The following is a 16,445-nucleotide window of genomic DNA, read 5'->3' as shown; positions in this document are numbered from 1 at the left end:
AAATTTAATGGTAACCTTACAACAAAGCTTTATGATAAATGTGATGACTTTAACTTTTCAGTCGTAAACTTCTCTTACTTATGCAGCAATATACCTTCATCACCTGCATATGGGGTTTATATCTCTCAGTTGATTCGATACGCAAGAGCATGCTCTACGTATGAACAATTTCTAAAACGAGGTAAGTTATTGACAAACAAGTTGATGAAATAAGAATATCAGCAGTCTCGTTCAAAGTTTCGTAAGTTCTATGATCAATACAATGACCTTGTCAGCAAATACAATTTATCATTAAGTCAAATGCTGACTGATGTTTTTCATACAAATTGTTAGGCCATTATTTACACACTGAAATGTTGTTGGATTTTTCCGTTATTACCCGATCATGACAAGGAGCACACGGCGGGTGTGACCGGTCGGCAGGGGATGCTCACTTCTCCATGGTACCTGATCCCACCTCTGATGTTTTAGAGGTCCGTGTTTGCTCTGCTCCAAAAATTTGTACTGTTTAATGGACTTTCGAGCTTGAATACTGTTCGTTATCTCCTCAGTTCAATAAAAATGAAATTCCAAAGTTTTTACATCTTGTGATTGATCACCAACAAAATTATTTCGTTAAAAAATCACTCTGATTCTACGCACAAGTACTCTGAAGTACTATTCAAAGGATTCTGGAGTTCCTCATTGACAATCTATGAAGCCTTAGGAGACCAGGTTTTCCAACGAAAGTTGGAATTCATATGGACACTAATTGTTTTCCTTATTAGCCGACCTGTTTTGTATACATATGAAGCAGAATTTATTTTAAAAACATCTACATGGGAAGAAGAAAACTCTTGCTATGTTTTTCAACTCGACATTCAGATATACCGACGACATTTTATGAATTAACGATAGTTACTTCCATTCATATGTCACCTCGATATATGCCAGTGAACTCTGAATAAAGGACACCACTGAGTGTGTCACATCTGTTTCATATTTGGATGTTTAACTAATTTTAGACGATAAGAGCAAGCTAACAATTAAGTTGTATGACAAACGAGATGATTTTAGCTTTTTCATCATAACTTTTCTTAATTATGTATTAATATTCCGCTATAACATGCATGGATATAGGAGCAGATCAAGTTTTAAACCGAGAAAAGCTACTGACAAATAAGCTGATGTTACAGGGATTTCAACAACCCATCGTATAAAGTCAGTATTTTGTAAATTCTATGGTCGTTATAATGACCTTGTTAGCATATATAACTTAACTTTGGTCACGTATTTTAACTGACATATCCCTACCAATTGTGAGGCGTTTGTTAGCTCTCCTAAGCCGAAGGCTCAGGTGAGCCTTTCTGATCACATTTTGTCAGGCGTCCGTCTGTCTGTCCTTCTGTGTGTCTGCAAACCTTTTAATTTTCGACTTCTTCTCAAGAATCACTGGACCAATTTCAACCAAACTTACCACAAAGTATCCTTGGGTAAAGAGTCACACCTTCGTCAAAGGGGGCCATGAAATTCACAATTTTGGAAGAGGCACCCTTGCTCATCATAGCCATATACTTACTTTGTTTGCTCAATACCTAGGGACAGAGAAAAATTTTAAAGAAATAATTCATTTTATGCATAGTTAACAGAGCCCCCTCCCAAACCCATGATCCTGGGGCCACAAATTTTATTATTTTAGAAGAAACCCCTTCCTCATCATAACTATGCACCTAATTTATATGCTAATTATACATGGGCAGAGATGAAGATTTTTAAAAATATTATGCATTTTCAATATATTATCATTAGAACCCCACCCTAGGTCCAGAGCTCCTGAATCTGGAACCATGAATTTCACAATTTTTGTAGATGTGTAGAGAGGGACTACAATAGGGCATCAAAGTTATACGAAGGAAAATAAAGGATATACAGTAAAACCCGCTTATAACGAAGTACAAGGGACGGATGATTTTGCTTCGTTGTAAGCGTAATTCGTTATATTCGTTGGGTTCACAATACATTTTAATCTCGGGGAAGAAAAATCACTTGGCTGTAAGTATCAATTCATTATAAGCTTGTTTTGCTGTATCAATAAAAAATTTTCTTCTCAAGAACAACAAAGCCAGGATTAGTCATATTAATTCAGAGGCATCCTCGGGTAGAGTAGATTTAAATGTGTTCAAATCTTCCTCCCCGAAAAGACAGTTCAAGCAATGCTTACGCAGGGCACGGTTCACAGAAATACATTAAAGTATCAACAGAATTTGAAACGGGCTTCAAGACAATAAACTTATTTCAAAAGTTACATCAATTGAGTCTGATCTCAGTTGATGTCTTGGGGCCGGGTCTTACATGTATGCAACTTCAGAGTACTTGTGCGTAGAATCAGAGTGATTTTTTAACGAAATAATTTTGTTGGTGATCAATCACAAGATGTAAAAACTTTGGAATTTCATTTTCATTGAACTGAGGAGATAACGAACAGTATTCAAGCTCGAAAGTCCAATAAACAGTACAAATTTTTGGAGCAGAGCAAACACGGACCTCTAAAACATCAGAGGTGGGATCAGGTACCATGGAGGAGTGAGCATCCCCTGCCGACCGGACACACCCACCGTGTGCTCCTTGTCATGATCGGGTAATAACGGAAAAATCCAACGACATTTCAGTGTGTAAATAATGGCCCAACAACCAGCACGATAAACGCCAGTCAGCATTCGACTCAATGATAAATTGTATTTGCCGACAAGTATGTCCTTGTGTAAATCACCAAAACTTGGAAGTGAATGTAGTAGTGTATTGTATTGTTAAATATGAGCCTAACCCAGTTAGATAAATACAATTTAATAGGAGATTAGCTGTCAATTAACCGTCTGTCATAAATCAACAAAGTAATCAAGGACATTTGTTCACTGATAACCTCCATGGCCTGGAAATTTTAACTTGGACCTAGATGCTTCGCCCATCAGGATGGATTTTGATTTTGCACGAAGATTTCTCAATGAGTTGTTTCTTAAATAGCCCCATTCTTCAGCAATATTATCCAAAACAATAAAAATCAGACATATTAAGATGGATTTAGATCTTAATCATTTCAATTATTACTCAATGGATATTGACCTTTGATACTCTGAAAGCTTTATTTTGACATTCCTTCCCATTATTTTTGGAGAAAATTGTATAGCTTCTCAGGCATGCGCCAATTAATGCCTCAATACGGAAGTCCCCTCTCTTACTGCCTTCAGCATTAAAAAAATAAAAATGGCGGGAAATGAAACCCATTTCAGTATTTATCTCATATAATGTCCTGTATTATTATTTCTATCATGTAAATTCTGGATCTTCAAACCAATTTTTCAAATCCCGCCGCACTAAGGCGACAGTGTAATGATAAATATTCATGCTGTGTCTAATCCAATTTCCGACATAATTTGGTTAATATGTGTTTAGACAGGACACTCCCTAAAAAAACGTAAAATTCAGGTCACCCAATGACAATTTTGCAACAGCTACTTTATCCATTACCAGAATCTATTTGTCCTTTAGAAAATTTGAAAATAATTTTCACCCTAAAATGTCAAGCAAAGAGTTGTGTTACTACAGAAAAAGCACATTTTGGGTCAAAAACAATGTATATCATGTTCTTCAATATCTCCATTATCGCTTTACCAAACGCACCTGCGCTAATATGAATTGAAGTCGTGAGGTGAGGCTTTAGCGACTGTCCAAAATATAAAGCTAACAGAAATTGTTTTAAGGGGTTATTTTGAATTTACGGCCAAATTTGTGACCTGTGGATAAATCTGGCAGACATAAGATGAGTTCAGGTGAACTGTACAGATTCCTTTTTGATGAGTTACCTGGTGTAGAAGCACTGAGAGGAAAATCAATAGAACGAATTGTCCATGACACACTTTTTTCATGTAATCAACATCGCAGCTGTCAGTATTATTTCAGATAGGAGTATTATACCAATTTCTCAAATTCCTTTTTGTCGGCTGTTGTTATATTATTCAAAATAGTGCCGTGAATTTGCTTTGCAAGTAAATGGATAATTAACTTTCATAATTTTGATGAATTTTCGCTATGGAAAAAGTTAGAGCTTGCATTTTTTGATGAGAATTAGTAGAAGAAGCACAGCTACTTCCCTCCTTTAAAGTTCAATGTTCAAAGAAATTGTTTCTTCATTGTAATGTAGGTAGTTGTCAAGCTCACGAAAACTGTAACTTTTTTGATTGTTGATAGATTGTTGATAGATCTTGTCACAAGAAATACAAATATTAATTTAAAACAGTATCTTACCCTACTTCTCTTTGAGTTCAAGAACGTAAAAAATGAGAAAAGTAACTCAAAACAAAAAAAAAATGTTTCCGAATCAAGATCATGAGTCAAGTGAAACTAGTTTTATTCTTTACACAAGTTATAGATATTATAAATTTCAATCAATTATCTGAAGAAGAAAAAATATAAGTGAACAAAATGATTTAGAAATATACTGAGGTTATAGGTCAGGGCCAAATAATAAGTAAGTTGAGATAAGCACTCTGAGTTTGATATTAAAAGTATGCTGGAGTTCCTGATTGACAACATCTATGTATTCTTTTGAGACCAGGTCTTCCAACGATCTGGCAGGGAACAAATTGTGCTCCTTTATTGGGCGACCTGTTTTCATATTTTTATATAAAAAAAACTTCTTCACGAGAAGAAATTTCTTCCTGTGGCTTTCAATTCGACTTCATTTAAGATTCTTTAATGAAGTTTTATAAATTTATGTTTTACAGTGAATTCAAAATAAAAGAAACCACGAAGCATGTCATTTCTGTTTCATATTGGGATGAATCACTATCTATTTACATTAATGGCAAGCTAACAATTAAACTTTATGATAAACTTGATGACTCTGTATATTTATATTGTATCATTCCACTGTTACCTTCATATGGTGTTAATAGCAAATTTTATGGTCGTAATAATGATTCTGTTTGTATATAAACCTATCTTTGGGTCTTTTTGTCTGAAATGTTCCATACCAATTTTAAGTCATTATTTTTATACTAATTTTGACCAAAGATTATTCCTTTTACCAGATCAATACAGAGGGCTCACGGTGTGTGTGACCAATAGACAGAGAATGCTTACTACTCTTAGGCACCTGATCCGACATTTGAGTTGTTTCCAGATCCTTGTTTTTGCCCTGTTCACGTTTACACTTCTTATGATATTAATTACAGTTCGTTATCGTCATCTTTATATCAGAATATAACATAGTTTTGCAAAATTAAAAAAAAAATCAACAATACATTGTATTTGAGGAAATATGTGAGAAAAAGTACAATTCTTATGGTGATTGAGAGGGCTTTTCCATTCAAACATTGTGTTAATGGTTAAATGGAGTAATTTTTATGTTGTATGTGTTTATAAGCAATGATATTCTTTAATGTTCTCTGAAAATTGGGGCGGAATATTTCTATTCACTATCAGTGCAATACTTTTCGTTATATGATAGAAAAAGTAAATATTTAGCTCAATTACTAGCATGTAAGCGTCTTTTTCAGTTAATTATATAATATTATAGCAATTTCAGTATGAATTTACTTTGATCTTATTTATGTAACAATGAAAAAAATCATTTAATACAATATGAACTAGGGATGGCAATCGAATACAGAATTGCCAATCGGTTTATCGCACATTCCGACCGAATAATCTATTAATCGTATAAAATACACATTGATAGATTTATATTTTATTATCTAAAGTAATTGTTTATTTTAAATCAAAATACTGCATGAATTTTATTCAATCACAAAAACAAAGGAAAACATGAAACATATCTGAGATACATGTGTTTCAGACATAAATAATTTCTTATAAATTTTTGCTTAAAAATATATTTTGGTTGACATATACACAGGACAGAATGGATGAGATGTGCAATGAAAACAGTTACACAACAACCATTAGAGTACTTTAGTTTTATGTTATTATTCACACATGATTAAAACATGCCAGACAGACTGGACCTGTGTAAACAGTAACTGACACAACTGGGGCCCCCCTTTTATGAATACGCTTGTCAATTTTTTGCCAAGTCACACTCAGCCATAGGAAATGGTTTATGAAAGAGCCTTGTTTTCTTTCATGTTTAGCACATTTGTTTTACATTTACATTTCATTTAATGTGCAAGCTTTATATTTCCCCTAAACAACATTTTCCTACAATGATAATCACTATGTCATATCATTTTCTCCCTATAATTATGGTATTGTTCATTGATGAATCAATTTCCTCCTCATTAGTGATGCCTTAGTGTTGATCTGTTGAGTACACGATACATACATATAAACATATATGCATGTAATAGCTATTAAAGATTTATTTATCTAAGGGTCTGCTAAAGAACCTTTTACTGATGATATAAAAGTCGGTACAAACGATGAATGATCTACATTTACATGTATGTATGTTTAAACGAAATTGTAATGTGTGTATACTATTTCAAAGAAGATCCCATATCTTTAAAGTGCTTTAGGTATAAAAGATTTCAAAGAAACAATAACGGTATGCAGCTAAGAGCGATGAAAAATTTTGCACTTCTTCTCTACAAAAATGTAACTTTAATAAAATTATTTTACTAAGTAAAACTTGTTTTACTCTTTTCGGAAAAATATAAACTGTTTAGTTAAACAACTATTGACATATTTTTACATATGCATGGTAGAGAGTGTACAAAAATGTATACAGTTTACACTTGCATAGAAATTATACAGACTTTTTTAAAAATGTGTACAGTTTACTCATGCAAGGGGAAGAAAAATTGGTTAATTTAATGCTCCCAGATAAATATGTGTGCATCTCATAATCTGCAAATAGCAACCCAAAAGTTTATCACCACTGGTCGATGTTTGTTTGGCAAAGTTGTAACTAAACTTTACGATAAATGATTATATGTGCTACCAAGCCTTACAAACTTCATGTTAAGACTTTTTCCCAATGTAAAACTGTTTATAGTTGTGCAAGATTGATTTATTGTAAAATTCACATGTTAACTGTAATAAGTTGCTAAAGATAATTTAAAAAAAAAAAATCTTAGATAGGGAGCAAGGGACTCATTCCATTTATATACATTTTCAGGAGAACAGTTCTGTGGGTTATAAGCGATTCCGTGGCAGGAACTGGTACATTGTATTTCTTGCTTGCGTTTTCTTGGTTGAAATATTGTGTAAGATAATGTCTTTGGGGACGTAAGACGTAAGGGAACATGATACTGACTGGCAAATTAATAAAAAGTATATAGATTTTTCCAGACAGCTTTTCCAACTTCCTGGAGATGTGTAATATATAGTCTTATATCATTTGGTAATTTAATATCCATACCTTATATGTATCTAAGGAAAATGCTGCTATATAATTCGTTGCTGAATTAAAAAAAAAAACTTTATTTTAGCGAAACTGGTCCAGCGGAATAAAAAAATGGACATCAGTTGAAAGTCACTTATCTTTATTAAAATTAATAATACATTATTATATATAAAATTTAATTAAAACCCTGATCTCCTTAATTACACCGCCTTCAAACATTTACTTTAACAAATTCTTAATCGACAGAATTTTTGCTGTGTAATTAGCTTAATGGTAGATTTTTCCACAAATAATTTTTTTACATTGATTTTGTTAATATTTTTTTCTCGTTTTACACAAATCTTAATGGTAAGAGAGTGATTTAAAAAATTAACTCCAATTTATAAAAAATGTACTTGCATATGTAAGTTCCAAATGTACACTCTACATTTTACATGAGCATTTTAATACTTGCTTTAACATAGAATTAAAACTGTCATATAAATTGCGTTTAGTTTTATAAAAGTAAACAATATCTTTAAAGTTTCAAAACCCTGTGAAAATGTAAAACGCAAACATTTCGTTTAAACCTTGTTCAACATCTCTTGAATGTTTTATCGTCTGCTGTGGGCGTTTAATCAGTTCATGTCATGATTGCACTTCCAACCTCTGCTTGTTCTTGAAGTTTGAAATATTAATTTATCTTTTGGAAGATTCAGTTCGCCAGTTCATACATCCACACTGAAAAAACATGTATTTACTCATGCAGAGAAGGAAGGTAACGGGTAAAGGTTTCCTTCATTTGATGAAATCGTAGAAGCTTACGCATAATGGATATAATAAATAAAATTATATATATTTATATATATATATATATATATATATATATATATATATATATATATATATATATATATATATATATATATATATATATATATATATATATATATATATGAAGATAACGAATAGTATTCAAGCTCAAAAGTCCATTCAAACAATATAAATCAGGAGCAGAGCAAACATGGACCTCTAAAACATCAGAGGTGGGATCAGATACCATGGAGGTGTGAGCATCCCCTGTCGACCGTTCACACCCGCAGTGGGCTCCTTGTCATGATATGAAAAACGGAAAAATCCGTCGACAATTCAGTGTGAAAATAATGGTCTAACAATTAGTATAAAAAACGTCAGTCCGCATTTGACTTAGTGATAGATTTGCTGACATGGTGATTGTATCGACCTTAGAACTTACGAAATGATGACTTTAAACGAGACTGTTGATATTTTTGTTTCATCAACTTGTTTGTTAATAATTTACCTGGTTTTAGAAATTGTTCATACGTGAAGCATGCTCTTGCGCATCGAATCAACTGAGAGATATAAACCCCATATGCAGGTGATGAGGGTATATTGCTGCATTAGTAAAGGAAGTAGACGATTGAAAAGTTAAAGTAAACACGTTTATCATAAAGCTTTGTTGTTAGACTACCATTAATGTCTTTTTCAAGTAAAATATCCAGCTATCAAACAGATGTGTCAGACCCTATGGTATCTTTTATTTCAAGCTAAATGGGATATATCGTGTTTACATATGAAATGAAATAACTATTGTTAATTGATAGTACGTCATCGATATATCTAAATGTTGAATTGAAGGCCACAGCAAGAGTTTTCTTTTCTCATGCATAATTTTTTGAATAAATTCTGCTTCATATGAATACAAAAATAGGTCTGCTAATAAGGGGGCGCAATTGGTTCCCATGGGAATTCCAACAGATTGTCGGAAGACCTGATCTCAAAAAACCAAATAGATATTGTTAATCAGAAACTCAAGCATCTTTTTTAATATCAACATCAGAGTACTAGTTTGTACAATCAGGATGTTTTTTTTAACAAAATAATTTTGCAAATGACCAATTAATGACAAGGTAAATAAAATTTACGAGTTCCATTTTTATTGAAAAAGCAGCTGTCAGTGATGTAAAAAAGCCTGGAGATTAATTTATCATGGGAATGATTGTATATAGACTTGAAAAGTCTTAAGTTTTTAAGTAATTGATTTTGGTAAAATTTTATGATTTCAAATTTTCCATAAGTTCCTTAGAATTTTTAAGTATCCACATGCGATTGTACACCACTTCTCGAATATATTGTTGCACAGTACTCCTGAAGTCTCCTTCACTGCTGTTAATATATTAGTGAGGAGTAAAGAAATAGGTTTGGTAGAACATTCACTGGAACATGCTATGTATCTATGTTTGTAAGGGTTTTTATGAAGTTTTGGAATCCAATATAAATATGGTAATTCAAGTTCATTTTGATTGTTGGGAATATTAAAAACATTCAAAACTGACATATGATTTTGAAAAAATCCCTCCTTAGAAACGCAGCTGTGGGTATAAATTGGATTACCACTTGTAGAATTAAATCCGAGTTCCTCTAAAATACAATTAAAATAATGAGCCTTACAAATAAAGACAATATTGTTACCTGCTTTGTCAGTTAGGACCAGTACGTACTGACCATGTAGTCGATGTAATTCTTCTTCACTTCTGATTTATTGAACACAGAAGGATAAATGGTTTTCATACTGCCCCTCAATCGCTTAATGCGAGATTTTAACATACATCTGATACATTTAATCCATTCTGAAAAAGTGTCAAGGTCTTCTTTTTCATGTCTGGCCCATCTCTTCGCGTAATCTTCCACAAAATTCATAATATTTATGAAATTATGATTCCAGTTGAAAGATCGGAGTTTCCTAGATTTTGGCCCTTTTAAAATTAAGTGATTTAAGGTCCTCCTTATTAACTATATTTACGTCACCAGTAATAACTTGTTAGCAGGACTATAATTGTAGGGTGAAGAAGAACAATTACACGATGGAGGATTATGTTACAGATGCTCAATATCCAGGCTCTGTAAAGTTTCTTGTAATTAAAAAGTTTGGAAGCAATAGTCGATGTATATTTGTAGGAAATACAGGGTGTAGTCTTCAATTTGAAATATGGTAGAGTACAAGATTGGACTCTTTTGTGATTAAGAATATCGCATCAATTCCTTTGTTGGTATAGGGGCGGAACAGCTAAAGTCGGACAACATCGAATGTCGGACACTCTTCTTTTTCAGAATAAAATCATTACTATATTTAGTGTCGTTTGTATTTTTCTTAAGCATGTGTTAAGTATCTCTGTTTACAGGGTGTTATTGGTTGTTTCATTCAAATGTAAGTCATGAAAATGTTTGAAATAACCTCTAAAATTCGTCGGGTACATACGCATCTCACGGATCCGGATAAAAACTCGCATGCGCAACACATAGTGATCCTTGGCGAAATCTTCAGTTTGCTGTCTGTATTCTGTGATTGCTAATATATTTTGTAATTAAAGCATACTTTTACATGATAAATATTAACTGTTCCCTTAATAATAATAATTTGGTGGATATTTATTTATAAAAACCATTAAAATTAAACTGTCCGACTTTACATTCTGGGTCATTTAAAGTCGGACAGAGGAGAATTTAAAGTCGGACAACACACAATACATTGTTTTTTAATTGTCAATTTTCTTAAAAACTAGAACAATTTATTAACATTTCGAAAAAAAAATTTAAAAATACGGTATGGGATGGGATTTGAACCCGGAACCTTATTATGTAATATAATTTACCGGTAATTTAAGAGTATTTTCGCTTTTGCAATTCAAATTCTGCATGCTGATTCCCTGCAACTTTTAGGAAGGAAGAAATAAAAAAGATACATCTACCTAAAGAAATTTTCATTTCAGAAAAACAATGAAAAACACCTATAAAACCAAAAAACATCTCGAAGAATTTTAACAGAGAAATGAGAAATATTGGAACTGAGGAAAATAAAAGAAGAAAAGGCCGCGAAAAAGTCTAAAAAAAAAAAAAAAAAAAATCAACACAAATATTTTTTTTCACGGCTTTATTTTAGTTTCATGTTTATAACTCGGCACTCAGTTTCATTGTTTATTTTGAAAAAAAAAGAACTTTCCTTGTTGAAAAATAAAATTAGTTCCATAGATTACTGATTCCACTTTAAAGATTGAGGGATATATAGTTTTCTCCTTTCCGGCTATCTGTCTTATAATCATTATATAATGAAATGGGTTTAATTTTGGAAACAATTTAAACCTTAAAATTTATTCACACGATAACGCATTGGTTTATAGATTGCAAGATACTATATGTTCATTTAAATTTCTTGGTCTAAATGGAAAGTTTATCTAAATAATCCATACAATGACTACTAAGTTTATTACGTAATAATCACTTAAATGTTCACGAAGTTTGCCCAGGCACGTAGTATCGTATTTGAAAGTGGGGGGAGGGGGCAGCCAAATAAAAAAAAATCAACTTACCTGAAGAAAAAAAAATGACGAGCAAAAAAAAAAAAAAAAAAAAAAAAAAAAAAGAGGGGGGTAATTGTCCAAATTCAAAAATCCTATTTCGGGGGTTAGTGGGAGGGTTCCAACTTCTTTCAAAACCAAATTTTATTCATACATTACCAGATTACCCTGATTTGACTATACTGCAACAAAAAAAGGTGGTGGTGGGGCAACCAGCCTTTCATTGAAAATTTTCAATAGTGAAAAGTAATGCTTGGGAAAAAAGTGAGCCCCCCCCCCCTACGTGTCCTACTCTCTAACTATGATTTAGCCTTAAAAAAAATGAAGAAAATTGGACTTTAAATGTCGAAACCAGTATGTGTCCGACTTAAAATTCTACATGTCCGACTTTCACTGTTGATGTCCGACTTTATCAGCCCTTGCCTTCCCGTGTTTGGTTTTGATTTATAACATTACAAAGCTTTTAACCAATGAAAATTAAGAATAGAAAGAGGGTAAAAACATCATTTTATGTGATGTAAAAGTTTCCGGTTATAAGTGAAGAGTTTGGAGCGTTTACCAAAGGTGCAGACGAGGGGGTCCGAAAAACCGTCCGACTTTCGCTGCCTCTCCCCTATAGAAGTTTAAGGAAAAAACGGGTTGTTTTAGCTATATTTACTTCCGGAAAACGTGGCGGTATAACAAGCCTACAAAGCATATATTGTGTTTAAAATGTTTAAAAAAATTCTAGTTGTGATGGGCTGTGACATATCATATTTGATTCCATCCGAGCAATTGTAACCATTTGTATGAAACGGTAAATTAACATATATATATATATTCAATTATTTGTACCTATCCCTAAATGAATTGAAATCATGTTTAATTCAATAATACCGATATTTAGTTCATTTGAATATAGATACAATTGATTAGAGGATAAAGGTACACATATTTGTAGATAGGTACACATATTTGCAGATAGGTACAAATATTTATAGATTTGCACAAATATTTGTAGATAGGTACAATTGATTCGAAGACTCTTTGTTAATTTGGCGTTTCATGAAACGGATACGTCTGTTACTTGTGAAGAAATGTTGAGAAGAAATAAATATATATCGTATAGCGGAAGTTTTCAGCGGGGTACTAACTTTGGCTTATTTTAGCGGATTTGTAGTAGCCCGCTAAAATTTTAATCGCTAAATTTCACCCCTACTAATGTTATTGTGAATTAATTTAAGACACGTGGTGTAGGTTGACCCATTCTAAGGTTATAGGGTAGAACCGGTTTTATAAATAAAATTGGCAGTAAACAGGAAATTGCTATAATCTGTTTCTTTTAAAAATATGTCCTATAAAAGTGTGCTTCCAAACCTTCCTGAAAGATTTTCAAGATTTTAAACAGAAATGGGTGGGATTTAAAAAAAAAAAAATCACAATCTACTTAGTTTATCTTCGCTTTTGTGATAATTTACGGCGGAAAACGAGCAGCATCCCTAGGCATTTAAACAGTTAAATGGACAACACAGTTTTTTCATAATACAATACCCGTGATCATCTGTGCTTTTTGGCCAGGGAATCCATCTGACAATTGTATTCACCGATAGTCCAACAAAGGAATGCAGGCGAAAATCACATTACAGTATGACTTTGAAAAACCTAGAATTCCACGTTTATTTTTACATGTTACATATGAATTGTTTGTAATTGTGAGCATGGAAAAAATAGAATAAAAATGGACAGCATGGAAATGCATGCAAATGCATGGAAAAAAATGTTCTATGTTCCTTTCCGATCGCCTTGTTATTTTTTCAAGCGTAGAATTCCTCTAGTATCCGTACTAACCCACAATGCAATTCAACTCATTCAGGTTCCTCATTTGCTAACCTATCGCCAAAAATATAGCCTCAGTTCCCATGAAAGCATGTTTGTCGAAGAAGAAATCTTAATACATATAAGTGCAGAAAATAATGTCATGAAGAATACTTATTGACGTTTGAATGAGCTCAAGAGAGATAGAAGTACATTTCTACAGATATTATTCAGTGGTGAAAAAGGAAACGCAAGATAACTTTTTTGTTTACCATGTCTCCACGTGTTAGTCACTTCCTAGCCACATTTCCGTGAATAATTTACCTTATCTCGTTGAAGTCTCACTAGATCTTGTCAGAGCTTCTGTGAGAGCTACTGGGAACTACTCGGATTTTATAACTTGCAGAACACCGAAAAATAAAATGTTCCGAACACATTAGTAGGGGTGAATTTGCTCCCTTGCATATAAGTACTGAATACAAGAAAAATACCTTTGATCAGCATTTTTTTGAAAGTTATATATTTCATCTGGTATTGTTTTTACTCAAACTCTTGCTTAAATAGGTATGCAAACTTATATCAAACGTACCGAAATTCATCTTAAGGTCAAGATCTAGTAAATGAGTTTAGACTGTCTTTTTGGTGCTAGATCCATTATGACGCCATAATTGATTTAAACTTAATTTTTCCCGTACTTTCAAAATTAACCCCGATACCTATATTCAAATTAATATCATTTTAAAGAAGAGGTCAAGAAGATATGAAAAACTGTTTTCTGAGAGACTGTAGGCAATATTGATACATTTTCTTTTTCTGAGGAGGAAAAAACTCCCATATTTATACCTGATTTCTTTCATTTTTCATTGAAAATAACAGTTTAAAGTATCATTTTTCGTTGAGTTTACCTAAAAATTATGCCCCGATACACCTAATTTCGCCAAGCTATATTTGTAAAGGATCATTGAAAGAACTTGTTTCTCAGATTTCAGAAGTCTGAAGGCACCTTTCATTTAATAGATCTTGACCTTAAATGAGAATTTCTTCTCTTTCGCAACGCCCTGGAACTCTGTGTCCACTAAAATTAGTTCCGCCAAAATTATTGGCATACATTTAGACAAGCAAAACGCCAAATTTTACACCCTCTATACGGTATGTGAATTAAACACTCCCTGATTATACCCTTTGTAGGAACACTTGTTTACATTCTTATGGGTGAGTGATGAGTATATCGTCATAGAGTCATCATAAAAGAGAACCAATATGAGTTTCTGGCTAATGACTTCACAGGAAAATAACCTCGCTAATTAACTCAATTCTTCAAAAATATCACATTTATTAGTACAATGTTTTTTTCTCTTCGTGGGAGACATAGAAAGACTGAGATGGATTCAAAGTCAATGTCATCTAGGTAAAAGACCTTTTAAGAATAAACATCACGTTACTTTACTTTAAACATTCATCTAAAAAGGTTTTGTTGTTATTAGAGATGTTTCTGAATATGAATCGAATCCGGATCTGAAAATGAATCTGAAACGGAGGGATCGCGATCCCGATCTGAAAACTGAGAAAGATATCATCATTAGAATATTCTTAATTATACATTATGCTCGTAAAGTATCATTGTTGTATTATTCACCTACTTTACATTATTTGTTCCTCGCAAGAATCGTGTTCTGGACTCTATTTTTAAAAAATATTCTGTGTAAATGTATACATACGAGTCATTTTATAATTTATATGTAATTGAAAATTATGTCGGATAAAAACATTTTTCAGCAACCCCGTGGCCACTTTCTCGCAGCCAAATTTTTTGTAGAAAGTTTAGGCAATTTACTTTGATGTCTACAAGTTTCTAGTTTAAACGTTTCCTTTCATTTCTCGGAAAATTTTCTTGATTGGGGAAGAATGAAGCTTGTTAAAATGTATAGTAAAAAGTTTAATTTGTCTCCTACATCTCAAAGAACACAATTTTCCCGAGGAACGAATATCTACTATGTTGAACAATAAAATAATACAAAACTGATAGCTTTCGTATGTATTGAAAAAGACACTTATTACTATTTGTAGTATGTAATATGGATGTTCTGTAGGACGCAATTACAGTACTGGAATGGGGCGCAACTGAACAAAAAACAAAAGTCTAAAAACTTTATTCATGAGGAACATAACCGTAATTTTGATAATTTTGATCTGATTATATCGTGTAATATGTAACAGCAAAATTAATAGGAAGGGGGTTGGTGGTCTCCATGTCTCCCCCAGTCCTTATGGGCCTGATATCATACCATTATTTTCAACGACTTGAACTTCAGTAGCTATCAAGCGGTGGAAGGTGTCAAAGTTGTCCAGCCCCACCCCCTATTTTTCAGGGTTATTAAATTGTACGTAAGATAGTTAGCGACGATGAACTTACCACCCCCTCCTCCCACCCACATCCTCCTTTGGGAAACACGTACCATCGGACCCTCGTAAGCTGGTCGAGGAGAAACACACAAGCATGACATGCCCCCTCACACAGATAGGTTTTTTTTCACGTCTGGAGAGAGTTGGGAATATTTTTTTTTGGTAAAAAAATATCCGAGTCGGAGAAATAGGGTGATTATTCATTTCCCTGTGGGAATTGATTAGTATGTCCTCCTCCACGCCCAAATTCCTGGTTCACCCTTGACATTTCAAACACGCTCCCTAGCCCCCAAGAAAAAATAAATCTAGCTTACATCATAAACTCTTATTTTTTCACATTGCTAGAAGTAACAAAATAAATATAACATCTATTTACGATTTAAATCATGGACTTATTGCTCTCGGGATTTGGTGGTGGTGGTGTTTTTGTTTTTTTTTTTTTTTGGGGGGGGGGGGTCACAAACACATTAAACTTTTTATATAGGTTACAGATTTATAAACCAAAGAAAAAAAAATCTATAATGATATTCTCAATGAATTTAGAAATCATG

This window comes from Saccostrea echinata, unplaced genomic scaffold, assembly GCF_033153115.1.
Source record: "Saccostrea echinata isolate AGI-Se365-2 ecotype Australia unplaced genomic scaffold, CSIRO_AGI_Sech_v1 ptg000034l, whole genome shotgun sequence".
NCBI classification, from domain to species: Eukaryota; Metazoa; Mollusca; class Bivalvia; order Ostreida; family Ostreidae; genus Saccostrea; species Saccostrea echinata.
This window is presented reverse-complemented; position numbering follows the sequence as displayed.